The sequence below is a fragment of the Egretta garzetta genome, unplaced genomic scaffold (assembly GCF_000687185.1).
Source record: "Egretta garzetta isolate BGI_Z169 unplaced genomic scaffold, ASM68718v1 scaffold68, whole genome shotgun sequence".
Classification (NCBI taxonomy): Eukaryota; Metazoa; Chordata; class Aves; order Pelecaniformes; family Ardeidae; genus Egretta; species Egretta garzetta.
The window spans coordinates 456,288-471,496 of NW_009260774.1; the positions used below are offsets into that span (position 1 = coordinate 456,288).

A 15,209-nucleotide genomic window follows, 5' to 3' on the forward strand; every position below is an offset into this window, starting at 1 on the left:
CCCTGAAGCAGCAAACTGGCTGTTTAAACTATATAACTAAAGTTATTTCTCTTCTAGAAAATTGTTGGATTGGGGTAGTACCTGTTTTGCTTGTTGCACCTGCTTTAAAATTAAGCAGCAAGCCCCATGGATGACTCAGAATCGTAACTTTAAAATGTTTCTGTTAAAAAAAACCAAACCTGCCTAAGTCTGAACTCTTCTGTGTTCTGTCCTTTCAAGTTTTCTGTGACTTTTCATCGGCAATAGGGTGTGATTGATTATTTAACTGCAGCACAGAATAGGGTAGCTACAAAGGTGTATCTGTGGGCGTAGTTTCAAAGAGCATTCCTCTTTCTGGTGCTGTTGGTATAAACAGTGCCACCCCCTTATTTGTGTTCGGGTGTTCATGTGGTGAACCTGATCAGGAAGCTGGTCCAGATTAAAAAAATAGCTGAGCAAGGAAATCAATGATTACTTTTAACTCGGATTAGTTATGAGTGGCATATTGATGTCTGAAAGTGATGGGTAACTGAAGAAACGTTTCTAAAAAGTAAAACTGAGATAGCTGAAATTCAGGTGGGTATGGCGTTTTCTTTGTATGTTAGTTTGTTAGGGTTTTTGGTTTGTATTTTATTTCTCAGTAGCAATAAATGATATTTTGCATGCATTTAGGCGGAGATGTACATATTAGCTGGAGAAGGAACATAAGTCAATTTATTGCTGGTCAAGTTGTGCTTGTGAAGCTCTGATCTGGGTATGGCTTGAAATCCCAAAAAAAAAATTCCTGCCTTCTCTCAGTTGTGCCAGCTCTGTCACTAGACCAGCAGGGAGGCACCTGAAGGAAGCTAAACTGGATGAAACGTAACCTTCCAAAAACTTATTTTCTTGCTCCATGAAGCAGCTCACCATGGAGACCGATGAGATCCAGAGCTCACCTGTGGCCAGGAGCAGCAGGAGAGAGCCCACTGCTGTACCTCTGACTTGTGTAGCCTCTGAACAGCAGAAGTGTGACCCACCTGAAAGGTGGCTGCATGTATTTCTAAGCAGCCCTGCTGTCCTGCTCCTGCTGTCCCTCCACGCTACTGCTGCATGACCCCTGCCTGGTTTTGGCAGTCATCTCTCCCTTCTGCTCCCTGGCACCCTTGCAACTCTCCATTGCCTCCTGCAAAGTGCTACTCAGACTGGAGGAGAGAGGAGGAGGGATGGGAAGGTGAAATGAGCCTTGAGCTTCTGGACTTCAGTTGGAGGAATGCTGGTTTAGGAGATGTGGTGGCTGGGGCACGAATAGGGATTTTTCATAAAGGAGACAACTTGTCTACTGTAGCCAATAAAGCAGTTAATGTCAAGAATACTTGAGAATTGGCAACTCTGGTGGAGGTCTGCAGGGTTTTCAGAGCATCAGTAGTACATTTATTTTGGTTTCTTGTTTGCAAGGCCTTTTTGAAGTTTGATAATAAAAAATGTAACAGAAGAGCTACTCATGTACTCTACCAAGTGATACCACTTCAATATCCATTAAATAGCAGAGCTGGCACAGAATAGTGTGATGTGTTTGAGTAGTCTTACTGATGAAAGAGAGTATAATATACATATGAAGAATTAATGTAGTGTACCCTAGGAGCACACATGTCGGTTGGTGTCCCGTCGTCCCCCCCTTCCCCCACCTTCAATGTATATGTTCTCCACTGTGGAAGTTCATCAGAAAAAAAAATAAATTGTGTAGCAGTGGAGGGTAAATTATGGAGGCTTTAGTCCCAAGTAAAGATAAGACCCTGTTGTGTGGAATTGATACCATTTTCAAAGGGTACTTATAGGTGCTGCTTTGATGTAGTCATGGCTAGTAATGGTAATAAAGTCTGGGCATCTTTAGCAGTCTCTAGAAATAATCCTTTCTGAGAGAAAAAGGGCATTCAGTATAGCCATCAGATGATAGCAAAATGGATGGGCAAAGTCAAGCTTGTCCATGCTATCTATAAACCAAATCAGCTTGTTTTCCATATGCAAGAGGGTTTGAAGTTTTAGTGTGGCATTTTAAACTACATCAACCTCATTCTTAATATCTAGAAGTTGGAGAAGTTTGCAGCATGTGAGATTCACTCTTAAAATAACACAGAATCATAAAGCCAGCATGAACTTGTATGTAGAGATTACCACTGAATACGATTGGTAGAGAAACAAAAAAATCTATATGAAGGCTTTGAGGGCTACAGTATTTCAGATAATATTTGACATGGTACAGTCAATCAGAATTCCCCATCGTCAAGGAGAGGTGGAGGTGTCTGAGGTTTGGCTGAGGCTGAAACTTACAGCTGCTGTCCCAGCACGAGGAAAGTTGTGTGCACTTTTTTTTTTAAATGGAATTGTGTCACTCTTTTGCTTATTCAGAGAAGATTATAGGTGTGTCTTCATATGCATTCATTAATCCTAATCTTGGATATGACTGCTGTCTGTGCTGTGCATATTCAGGCGTCACAGTTGTTGATTAGAAAACATGCGTGTGCTATCAAGACAAGAATCCAGAAAGGTTATTTTTATCCTTAAAGGTTATCTGCCACTTAAGAGAACAGGTGATAATTTCAGTACAATGAGGTGAATATGACTTTTCTGTGTAGTTGAAAGTACCAATGCTTATAAATGTCATGTGACACACACAGTTAACAGTTTAATCCTGAAAACCTTCCACAGAAATTATTTTCCAAGTGACACCTAGTCAAACTTGGTAATGGAAAGAATCTTATGGAAGGACTTGTTTAAATAAAAGTATATATGACTTTTTTTGGTGAGGGAAGCCTCATTTTATTGTAAATGTCTGTTCTTCAACATGAGCACCTTCACTGTACAAACAGTCTTGCAAACTACAAATCTGGGGTAATAAAATGCCTGAAGAAGAGCCTTCAGTAATGTCTTGGGAAGAATTAAGTCTTACAAAAAGGTGAATAAAATCAGGGTTTTTTTCGTTTCCTCCCCCCCGTCTCAAATCATCTCACCCCAGGTAATACTCTGCCAGGTAATAAAGATATAGTTGGTAATAGAGATTTAGAAGGGTGTCCCAGGGGGGAAAAAAAAAATAAATATGTAAATAGTAGCAAATCACGAGGTCCACAGCTGACGGTATTGAGGAATTTTAAAAGGTTTGCAAGCCGTGTGTGCATTCTTGCGTTACAATCCATTATTTTGAAAAGTAAAAGACAGTGAATGATTACTCAAGCTAACTTTGTAATGAAACCAGCAGTTCTGTGATACAATACTAATTAAAGATTAAATTAATGTATCTTTTTAGGAGGAATGGTATAACAGAATTCCGTGGAAGATCCTACAGAAGGGCAAGGTGGTATTTGTTTCTCTGATCTCTTAAGTTACTTGACACTTGTTCTCTCACAGATTTCACTTGCTTTGCACTCGTGTCCACTTGCTCAAAAAGCAGCAAGACTTGTGCCCAAGTGGTTTAGCCAGGATCCCTTGTGCGTGACACAGGACAAGAAAAAAGCTGTCAAATCCTCATGACATCTCTGGGATTCCTCTTGACTGCTAATGCTAAACTAATTTTTGGATAATCTTTTATATCTCTTGACTACCATCAGGTGTTGTGGCATGGTTGTCTCAATCTTCAGCTTCCATAAATTTTAGGACAGGCAGCTGTTAATAGTCTGGGTTTTTTTATTTTTTTTTTGATTTTTATTTTTTTAAAATATATATTCTAAATGGATGTCAGTAGTCTGTGTTGAGGATGGGCTAACAGGAAAACGAACGATACATGCAATCTGATGTAACCTCAGTGCTATCCTCCTTGTGTTAGGCTGCAGGCTTTTCCACCGGCAAGTTATCTGTGCTGTGGTCTGATCAGCAAACAAGCCTTACTGCTGGGACAACTGCGGTGGGAACAGTGCTCTTTCTTATCAGCACAAGCTAAGCTTTAATCCTTGTTCTGCTGCTTGTTCTGGTGCGTAGACACTGACACAGGCACACACGAACACCCACGTTTCCATTCCTGTTGAATATCCTTCTAGTATGACTTTTACAGATCTTTACAATGTTAGGAAGAGATTTATACAAAGTGGGCCATTCATTATGGATTCTGTAGAAAGGTATGTTTATACTTTGCTAGAAGAAAATGCTGTGTGATGTTACCATTGGGCAGCGGTTGTCTAATGTGGTATAATAGTCATCCAACAGAATAAAGCCTTCTAGGGCTCTGTATCAAGAGATCTGGATCGCTATAGAAATTTCCATAGTGTTTCAGCAGTGTTCAGAAGGAAACATTTTATAAGACCTGAAAAAGACCTTTTTAAAAAATGGGAATATTATACAAGGAAATGGACCTTTTAGCTGTGTTAGTTGTAAAGCACTAAGAAAAAAGATTTTTTGTTTAATGGATCTTTGCTCTTCACTGTACAGGTAGATCAAACTACAGGTTTTGGTAATTTCCTTTTCAAACAGGAAAATATGTTTTAGGGCATGGATCAGCTAGACTAACGGGGAGTATGTCAAATCACTAACAAAGGAGTACTCAAAACTAAAGATGATGTTGTAGGGAGGATGAAAAGTTGTTTAATTGCATAGAAGTTGACTGTAAGGGATTTAGCTGTGAAAAGAAGTAAATGGTTGCTTGGGTGGACAAAAATTATTATACTTAGGTTTTACTTAAATCTGCTGGGAAGATCCTAAAAATCAGAATTTTAATCAGTTGGTGTAGCCCAAAGCATGAAGAGGCATCTACACAGTCAGGTTACTGTTGTTTAACAAATCAGCCACATTAACTAAATGTGCTTATGCTCTTTTTCATTGCAAATGCAAAGAAAAAAATTCAACTTAAACCTGGCAGATGCAGTTCGGCAGTGACAAAAGGTACCCTAAGATTGTGGATCTTACTTCTCATCAGCTACCAGTGAAAAGTCTACATAGCTTTCATTTAGAGAAGTGACTAGCAATTGTTAATCTTCCCCTTTTATACAATGAATTGGTGTCACAGGGGAGGTAAAGTTAAGTGTTTATTAGAATTTCTCCTTAAAGTGGGAAGAAAAAAATGTACAAGAAGCACATGAGGAGGCATGTAAACAGAACGAAGAAAAGCAGGAGTCTTTCATATGTTATGAAAAGAGTTCTGTGCAGAAAAGGGAGAAATGGTAAATACAGAAGACAAACTATTTTTAAATGCCCCCAGATTTAATGATGTCTTGGGAGGATGTGATTGTCAGTTTTCCAAGAAACAAAAACCATCTAGAAAAGCAAGATGTTCAGTAAGGCCAGGTTCCTTGTACCCAAGTGCTGAGAACTTGCTGATAGTGAAAGAGGAACCAATGGATGGATGAAGAAGGGCACATACTGAGAATACATACTGAAACTGTATTTATATGTTTGTTTATTTTTATAAAACACAGTGGCATGGTCTTAGTTTTGATAACATCTTACTGAATCTGCTTAACATTTTGGTAAAAAAGACCTTGCAGGCTTTTCAGTGTTGTTTCTATTAATGTATTAGAAGACTGTGCAAAACATGTCAAAAACATAAAAGCAAAACTTAACCTTTCCTGAAATACTTGAATGAACAATATTTCAGAGATTAAAATATTACAAAATACAAACTCAGTGCCATTTACTTAATTACAAAATTTGGCACTTTGCTGGCTTTGAAGACTTGGCAAGAGCTGTGGGCCTCAAGTTTTAGGAGGCATTTGTGGTTAAATATTGGAGAGCTGACTCACTATTTAAACAGTTTCAAGCCAGGCATCCTTTTCAAGAATTAAGCTAGATTCTCTCTTCCTCTTAGGCCCCATTACTTGACTTAACTGTTGTAGCCTTCTACTTTATTTTCCCATCTCCTTGCCTTTCTCCTTGATCCTATATCCAAAAAGCATTTCCATATCAGTGGTGCTTATAAGGAAAAAATTCTTGACAATGAGGCTGGTGAAACACTGGAATGGGTTGCCCAGAGAGGTGGTGGAGGCCCCATCCCTGGAAACATTCAAGGCCAGGTTGCATGGGGCTCTGAGCAACCTGATCTGGTTAAGGGTGTCCTTGCTCCCTGCAGGGGGGCTCAGCTGGATGGCCTCTGAAGGTCCCTTCCAACCCAAACCATTCTATGATTCTATGCTTAAAACTTCAGTCCTGTTTCTGCTGTTTTGTTGTCGTGTAAAAATGATGCTTTTTATTGATGCTATTCCTCAGAGGACATTTTTAAAGAGATTCAGAATTTCCAAGAATAAAATAATTTAGTAGTGCTTGCTTGTTTAATGTAATGTCGCGGTTTGGAGTTTGATGTTCTGGCTGTTTCTTTTAAAAGGATGTAGTTAATCTGGCAGACATTCACAGAAAACAATATGGTGGTGTGGATCTGGAGAAATTGTTTTAGTAAGAAATTGAAAAATATTTGCCTGTGTTTAAGTTGTTTTAAAAATGACACCAAGTAAAATATAAGTCTTGTTTCTCTGGAAGTTTAGAGTAAGAGGATCGTTTTCTGGAGAGAGATTAAAGAATAGGACAAGGCACGTTGTCCCACATCCTTGGAAGGATTAATGGGAATGGTGGAGCAAACAGCTTGTATGCTCCTGTTCAAGATATATGTTCATTAAAGACCTAGAGTTCTTGAAATGTGTGGAGGTGAAGATTTAAAACTCCATTTAATGTCGTGTGTGTGTGTGTGTATATGTGTGTATATATATATGTATGTACCTATTGAATAGAACAGTTCTGTCAACCGAGTACCTGGATTAAATGTGTGTGGTTACCTTTTATATCGCATTAGGATAGGCCAAAATGTGGGGTGCTACACCTCAGGATAAGGGATTGAGGGACTTAAAATGTCATGCTAGAGCAAAGTGGAGAGGTGTAGGATCAGTGTCACATAAATGGTTCTGAAACATCATGTAGTATTTAAGTGTTAGCATAACGTCGCTCCCTGCTGCAGTTCTCTCTGCTCATCTAACTCAGCTCTTTGAGTTGGTCTTTAATCTTCAGTTCTCCTGTAATTATGGTGAATAGAAGAGCTTTTCTGTCAGAATGACTGTGGGTTTTTTTAAGGAATTACTGATGAACAGTGTTCCAACAAATGTTTAACTAACTTACCTAAATTTGAGCGTTTTGCTAACATGATCACTTCTAAGGAGAACCGTAGAGAATTAATTTAATACTACCTTACCATTTCAAAATTTTACATCACTCTTCAGGATCAGTTGGCAGTCCTGAATTTAAACAAACCAACAAGGCTCCTAATTTGCTTTTCTTTATGGTTTTTTTTTTCTGTTTTTTAAATGACATTGAGTATTTTTATATAGCACCAACGCGGGGTGGGGTAAGGGAGAAGAAGTAAAAAGTTGCTGATCACTGTGAATCGAAATATACTGAAACAAATACAGCAAAATGGATTGAGTTGTGAGGATCTGGGTGTTAAAAAGGAGGAGTAAGAAAAGAAAAGCAAGCCTCCGGTGAGCTTGAGGAGCAAGCGGCTGGCAGCGGCAGGGGGGGGCGCGCGATCCTGCATCGGCCTCCTTGCTGCGCGTTCAAAGAGGGCTCCGAGGGCGGTGCGCCGAAATGGCAAGCTTGTGTGCTGAAGCTTGTGTGTGGTTGCAATAATTTTGTTTTCATAGGAGCCAGAAGGCTTTACAGTTATGCTTGGGTTTTGCCAGTTTTATGTTTTGGAGTTGTTTGTTGTTGGTTTTTTTTTCTTTTTTCCCTTTGGAATGGGCTAAAGAGAGAGAAGCGTACACCTATTACTGTATTTTAATCATAAGTCTGACAACATGCTCATTTAATAAAAATCCTGAGGTAAAACTCCACCTGTTGGCATAAGTGAAGTTACAAACTAGATTCTGCAACTTCACCTCTACCATTCATAGTTTGTTTTCCATAATTGCAGCCAGCGGCACCAAACTCTTTCTCAGCATGTTTAGTTTCTTCTTGGATCTCCTTCATTGTCGTTTTTAACTCTGTTATGGTTAGTTAGCACTGCTGCTTTTTCATCCTTCCAGTACGTAGGCACCTTCAATATTAATTTTCTTAGTAATTGTTGCCAAGTGGACGAAGGGCAAGGATTATGACTGACCTTAGTTCAGTTTGCTTTACTATTAAGACGCCATCTCCCCAAAGTGCATTTGCTGTTTGAGGATAAGTTGTTGTTACATCGTTTGTTAGACTGTGCAAGGCAAGGGCCTTCCAGGACACCTGAAAGGAGAGGAGTTGATCTGAAGGATGGCGGCATGTGTGGGCAGGCAAGGAGCGTGTTTCATGCCCCTTTTGCTGTATTTCTCAGGGCTTTCTTCCTGTTCTGCTGAACACTCGTATCCCTTTTAAACCCCTGTGTTTCCACGGGAGAACATTCCAGCTTTGGCACCTCTTACGTCTGTTCTGTCTCCAAACATTAAAGTGAACTAGTCAGTCTTTGCTGATGTACAGAAATCTTTTATTTTTTTTTCCAAGTAATTATAAAGTGAAGAGGTCCTTTTTGTGACCATTGGGGGAGTGAAGCTCTTGGAGTTGACCACACTCAGTAATTACTAGTTCAGGGCAAATGCTTTATTTTGGTGCTACCATCTCTCATGTGCATGTGAGGTCCAGTACGTGGGAGTCCTGTGTTCCAGAAACCTAAGTTTTGTTTTCCAATTGAAAGAACTTGGCTTCATGGTAGTGAAGATATGCTAGCCAAAATAAATAGCAGCTCAAAGTATGGGCTATTTTAAGTTCTAAGTAGGATACCAGGATTCTTAAATCATATAGAATTTGCCACCGTGGATTACATCATGACTCTGAAGACGCAGGATTTGCCACATCAGATAAATACGTTATCCATTTAATCTGTTTATTAGCCAGTTACTAAATGGGCAGTATTGGGGTACCAGCAAACTCAAAGGACCAATTGCAGTATCATTTCAGCTTGCTTCACCTATCTCTGGAAGGAATAACATGGCAATAAAACAATCATTATTTTACTCAGTAACATTTTCTTACATGGTAAGTTCATTCCTCTGTTTAATAGTCTGTTTGCTTTCTCAAATGCCTGTAGGACTTTGACTTTCATCCAAAATTTGTTTCGTGTGGAAAAATTAAAGCTGCTTTGCTGTAGTGACAATTCTGGTTAACGAGCAGAGGATGTAATGGATTACTTAGAAATTGTCTGTGTATAACCTGAAATGCTCAGATTTATACTCTCAGTTTGCACTTAATCTCTGAGGTGACAGTAGCCAGGTGAAATTATTCCGTGCTGTAAAATAGTATCAACATTGCTCAAAAACTCTGAGCTGAGAAAATTATTTACCATCATGTATCCATAGGGATTGGGCTGTGCTTTCTTCAAATATTTCTAATTGCGAGAGTTTAAAAGAGGAGAAAGATGTACTGGAATGAGCTTCAGGGAGGGGTAGGTTCTATGCTGTGTGGCTCATCATAGGGCAAACAGAAAAACAGAAAACAGAAGTTGAGTAAGTTGCTAGCATTCGAAGGAATCGAGTATGTAAGCTTCACGTTCTGTCATAAGATTTTGGGCTGGTACAGGTAATGCAAATTTTGCCATCGTTTGGGGTGAATTTTTAATAGAGAATTTAATCCACAATTTGTGCAGAATCTCTTAAAGCATGTTTTCTCTTTGACTTATTATGTCATCAGTATTCCTCATGAAAAATCTAGAAAAATAGGTGGGTTTACAAATTGCTGCTTATATTTTTGCAGGGTGAAAACTCATTGTTAAACCAATCTAAATACACCAGTTGTAATTAAACATCAAGCAATGTTTAACATGGTATGCAAAGGTGGAAACAGTGAGACATGAAGGATGTCAAATGTGAAATAAATCAATTTATGTTTAGTATCATTCTGTTAAAAGTTTATAAGAAAAAATAGGTCCCTAAGGGGAAAATGAGGGACAGGGAGAGAGCTAAAAAGTAAGTCGCAGAGTGGTTTGTACCTGTCGATGTTTGACAGTGATTTTTGTTTCCATATACTGAAAGCCATAAAAAAGATTTAAAATAACTTCTGTTTTAAAAGAAATGAGCGTTAAGACATCTGTAACATTCCTATAAGAAGCCACTCATCCGTAAATGTAATGAAATTAGATTTCTTGTTTTGAATAGGTGGCATCTGTCACCAGGTATTCTGTGTGTGAGATTAGTCTGGCAGCACGTGCCGGGCAGGTGTACTGATGGTTGCTGCAATACCTGCTCTGCACTGGGGATGCTTCTTGTCTGAATCCCTGTATAAATGTAAACGTCCCAACACATGGGGGCCATGAATTTTGCACTTTGAAATTATCAAAGTTTAGTTTTTCCTATTTCTATGTCTTCAGTTGCCTAGCAAATTATTTGTGATGTCTACTCCTAGTGTCTAGTTTAGGTGCAATTAAGACCACCAGAATTTGGGCTCTGTTTCTTACACACCAAATGGGTCAGCCTCTGTGGTGCAAAGACAGATTGGCAGCGTTTAGGTTAGTGACCTGAAACAGAGGATGAACCTGGTGCCTACTTCAATAATAAAAATCTTTCCCCCATCTTTCATCCAGGTTTTCTTTTGCACTTTCCACTTGAAGTAAAGAATTTACTTTTTTTTTTTATTTTTTTACCCCAGATGAGGTAGAAAAAAAGGTCTGTAAGAGGCAGAATCTAGAAATGTGATGGGTCTATTCCTGCACAAAGTATTTTAAGCTGTCTTAAATATCTTATATTTAAGCTATCTTACTTACAGTTTTGAGGAGAATAATGTTTGTTTTTAAGGAGTTTTATAAGAGGTGACAACATTAACATGCTTGGAGGAAGGGAGAAGGGGGAGTTTTACTTAATGGTAAGCAATTTGTGCATATTTTTATATAGATACAAATAATTTGCCATTGCCATCACTTCTGATAATTCTTAAACTCCAAGGCATCAGGAGAAAGAGCTCTTTCTGGGCTTGGGACGATACTTTGGGGAGAGCTTATTCTACCTTTAAGCTGCAAGTACAACAGACCTCATGTCTCTTAGTGCAGCCTTTATGGATTTTTTGGAGGAAAAGAGACCCAACTGTTGTCTCCCGCTTGCTTCTGTAGTTTGTATTTTGAGGCTACATCCTCTTACCTGAGAGGAGGTTAAGGAAGGGCACGCTGAAGCGCTCCCATTTTAGACAGGCTCATGCAATGGATGCCAAGGAACAAAAAACCTGCTCATAGGTTGCCTGCATTACAGTTTATGTGGAAAGATTCAACTATGTTGCAGGAAAACGTGACTCCAGTCTGGCATATAGCTTAGGTCCACAACAAGGCAACTGCAAAGATGTCAGGAGGGCTTCCAAGGAGCCTCCTGATTTTCCTAGGAGGTCTGGTCCTTACTGCTGTCACAGCCATCAAACAGGATGAAATTGGCTTGTGGCCAAACGTGCTGCACTTCACACAGGTTCTGCAAGGTCATGGTTTCTGGAAATACACAATTTTTATTAGGCATTCAAAAAAATTCTTAAAAATATTATTAATAAATAAATGAATAATTAATTAAAACCCCCCCCACTTTGTATATTTATTGTGTGGGCTATTGCCAATTGTCCTTGAGATGAGAATGCTTCATGATGAAAAGCACCCAACATCGATGACCCTAGGATGGAGAATAATGTGCAAGTTAAACATTTTTCCTTTTGTGGTAGTGTCTTTTACATGTAGATTGCTACTTTACAAAGCCAAGTAATAAATCTTACTGCAGTTATGGCAGTTCCTAACTTTCACTCCCGTTAACAAGGTTTAGATAAGTGCTGGTCCTGGTTTGTCTTGCCTGGGATTTTTACCTCGCAGTGCAGTAACGAATGTGTTGGGGAGAAACAGAAAATACTCTCCATCCCCTTCCCCCTCCTTGCATGACTGCACCCAACCACCACTGATGCTTCATGAACGGGAAATTACAGCTCCTAAATTTGACGACGTGGACATAACTGGAAAGATTAACTTTTAGGGCTGTGATTGTGAAAAAGTTTACTTCTCCTTGTATGTTTAAGTTTGGGTAAATATTTTGCAATCTGGGAAGATTTAAGAAAATCCCAAACAGAGTAAATGGCCAACTTGTAATTGGAAACAACTGGTTGGAGAATTTTGTTATTGCTTTACATTTAAAAGAAGTAAGGTGCTGTAAATTTGTGTGCTTTTTTTTTTTTTAATCCATTAAAAACTCTATTTGGATCATTTAAGAATTGTTCTTAGGTAACTGAAACAGGCTAGTCTGCTTTAGGTAGCCAAACCATTTGAAGGCTTTAAAACTTTGCTAGAAAAATATCAGGGTAAATACCAGTGCAAACACACCTGCAGTAGTATAGTTTGCCTGTGAAAATTTTAGATTTTATTATTTTTATAATGACTACCTGCAAGATTTCACCAGAGTAGGTAGGTCAAGCTTTCTGCTCCCTCTTTCTCCCATCCTGAAGATTTTAGCAGAGAATTTGGTAAACTAAGTAAATCCTAGTAATTAGTGAAGGGGCTAAGTTTTCTGAAAAGGTGACTAAGGTTGTGATTGTGTCCCCAGCTGGCTCTGGCACTTGCTAGACTCTCTGCTGAGCTGGTTTGGTGTGCTAAGCCAACAAAAATCTAAACGGACCAAAAAACATAGTTAAATAATACCAGCTAGCTTGGGCAGGGCCATCACAGGTCCAGAGCCTGTGCGTGTTGCAGAGGGATAGGTCTTGAATATAACTGTATACAATTTCATCCAAGATCAAGAAAGCTTATGGCTAAAGGGCAAATAAATTACAGGAAGGGAATGTGACTTGCTGCAAGTTCCTGATACCAAATACTGCTTATGCACAGCAGAGAATCTTTGTTTAGTATGTGTATGCAAATATACATATCTATCAAGCAGTTCAATAAGTTTTTCCTTCTGTATCTTTGTGAAATCTAGCTTTTAGTTTCAAGTTAAATATAAGTTGTTAATTATTTCTTTTTTTAATGTCTTAATAACAGTGCACTCAAAAAATCTGTGCTGCATCCGTGCCATCCTTTTATATTAACAAGAATGGCTTTGTTGGGTCAGACTTGAACTATTGGTTTGTCCAGTTCCAGATTCTGGCAGTAAATAGTAAATTGACAGCCAGTAGTAAATACATAGGGAAGGAAATAGTAAAGAGGAACATTTTATGATCATTCCCTAAGACCCTTCTAAATATCTGCAGGTTAGAGACTTTTTGAGCCAGATGTGCCATCCTTGAGTTTAAAAGCTCTTTATGTGCCTTGCATTTCTCCAGTTACTTTCTGAATCTTCAAATGTTTGCAACTTATTCCCACAAGATGTTGTTGATTGCAAAGTTTAACTATATACTGTGTGCAAAAAGTTCCTTTGTGTAGTTTTTTTGAACCTGCCGCTTAACAATGTCAACTGCTGCTCCCTAATGCTTGTGTTTGGAAAATAGTTGTGCTTTATTTATCTTCTCCATGTCACCTATAATTCTGTACTCATCTTTTCTGTCCTGTGTGGTCCCTCTTTCCGGCCTGAGCAGTCCAAGTAGCATATTTCTGGTTTCACTCTGTCCTTTTTGACAGGGGGAGACACAATTGGATACATTCCTACATCTGTGGGTGCACCGTGGATTCATACATCTGTATGAATAAAAATATAGCTGTATTTTTGTTTTGGCTCTTTTAGTTATTTCTGAACAATTCTGTCCCATTTGCTTTATGATTGCTATTGAGCTAGTGCTTTCACTGAACTGCGTGACTACATGACTGATCTTTCCTAACAGACAGAGCTCCTTTGCTAGGTGCATTATTTTGAATTTACCCGTATTGAATTTCTGCTGTTCTCTTGCACAGTCCCTCCACAGTAAGAGTGTTCTGCAACTGTTATCATGATGCCTAGGATGTGGGATGAGTTTGGGACTATGTTACACTTGATACTATGCAAAAAAGAAGAGTGCTTTTGGTTCCCAAAATGCTTTTAATCCAGGTGCAAGGCAGAGGACAGCATATGTATACAAAGAATTGTGGTGGTATTGATAAGCAGAGCTGCAATGGTCTCAAACAAGTTTGCACAGGCATCCTGAAAGGCTGATAAGAAAGGCTAATAATAAAGTATTCTTCTGAGAATTTAGCCCTTCTCTCAAGATTTAGAAGTGGTGTCAAAGGAAACATCAAGTGATCATTTGGCAGTTTTACAGAGAATGGAGGCTGCCAACTGTTAGCCTGGTGGAAGCAGCAGTTGAGTTTTTGGTGTTAAATGTGAGCGGATAGCTAGTATGAGAGTAATCCGGGGGGGAAGCAAAGGCAAGCAATTTATGGTTAATGTCATGGAGCAAGAATCGAGAGGGAAGCAGAGAAAGGGTGATGTGTTTAGCCATACAAGTCACTGTTTGTATATATTCAGTAGGATAAGCAAAAGGGAGTTAAGCAGACTAAGTTGTATGTGTTCTTCTGCTTGTCTGCTGTGGTTTGGCGTGGTATGTGCTAAGGATAACGGCAGCTTCACATCTGTAATTTCCACACACTAAATTGGGTAAGGATTGCGTGGAGAATGAGTGGAGTCCCCAGTGTGACAGGCTACACTGCAGAAAGGGACACCAGATTATTTTCTTCCATGCCCCAGCTAAGCACTGTAATGCTGGGGGAGCTCTGAGACATCGTCTCTTGTCTAAGACTCCACTTAAGATGCATCCTAGCCACGAAGACCTCACTTGACGTAATACTGCCAAAGTAAAAAAAAAAAAAAAAAAAAAAAAAAAAAAGTATGTGTTTTTGTTAGTTTGCTAACTGGCATCTTAAAACCAAGAAAAAATACATTTTTATATACTCTTCTAGTTCTAGGTCAAATGATTAGTTCTGTGACAAGACAGCATGACACTTTGAGTATGACAGAAGCCCTGATGCTGCAGCAGAGGCTGGGAATATTAATGGCCAAATCTAGGTGAGTGTTTTTTAATTCTGCCAGTTCCCTAGCTGTTTCATTTCTTCCTCATAGCCTTAGTTTACATCTCTCCTTTGAAGCAGCATTGCAGTTCTTGGTTTTCTGAAGTATTAATATTAAAATATACTGGAGACAAAATAAGCTTGTATGATTACTGATTGCATACCCTTTCTTTGTTGTTCTTGAGATACAGTGGCTATACTTCATACATGTTCATATACGACAGCTTTCTACTTGCAACTCTAGTGATTTTTTCCCAAACCACTTTGCAGTTAAGTTTTTGGTTTTTAATTGTTTAAATTTGCAGGCACCTGCCTTCAACAGATTTAATCAGTTATTTTATGCTGAATGCAAAGAAAGTTATGATACTATAACAGCATGCTGCTGTCTAGTTCTGTTTTCACT

General features: G+C 38.9%; 1 protein-coding gene across 1 annotated transcript in view; it reads left to right on the plus strand.

Moving 5' to 3' along the window:
- FRS2 (fibroblast growth factor receptor substrate 2) overlaps window positions 1-15,209 on the plus strand; it is a 40,233-nt gene that overhangs the window by 10,380 nt on the left and 14,644 nt on the right. The window contains exon 2 of the mRNA XM_009646259.2: window positions 14,699-14,804. The gene's annotated coding sequence lies outside the window, so the exon portion shown is untranslated. The remainder of the gene's footprint in view (window positions 1-14,698; window positions 14,805-15,209) is intronic.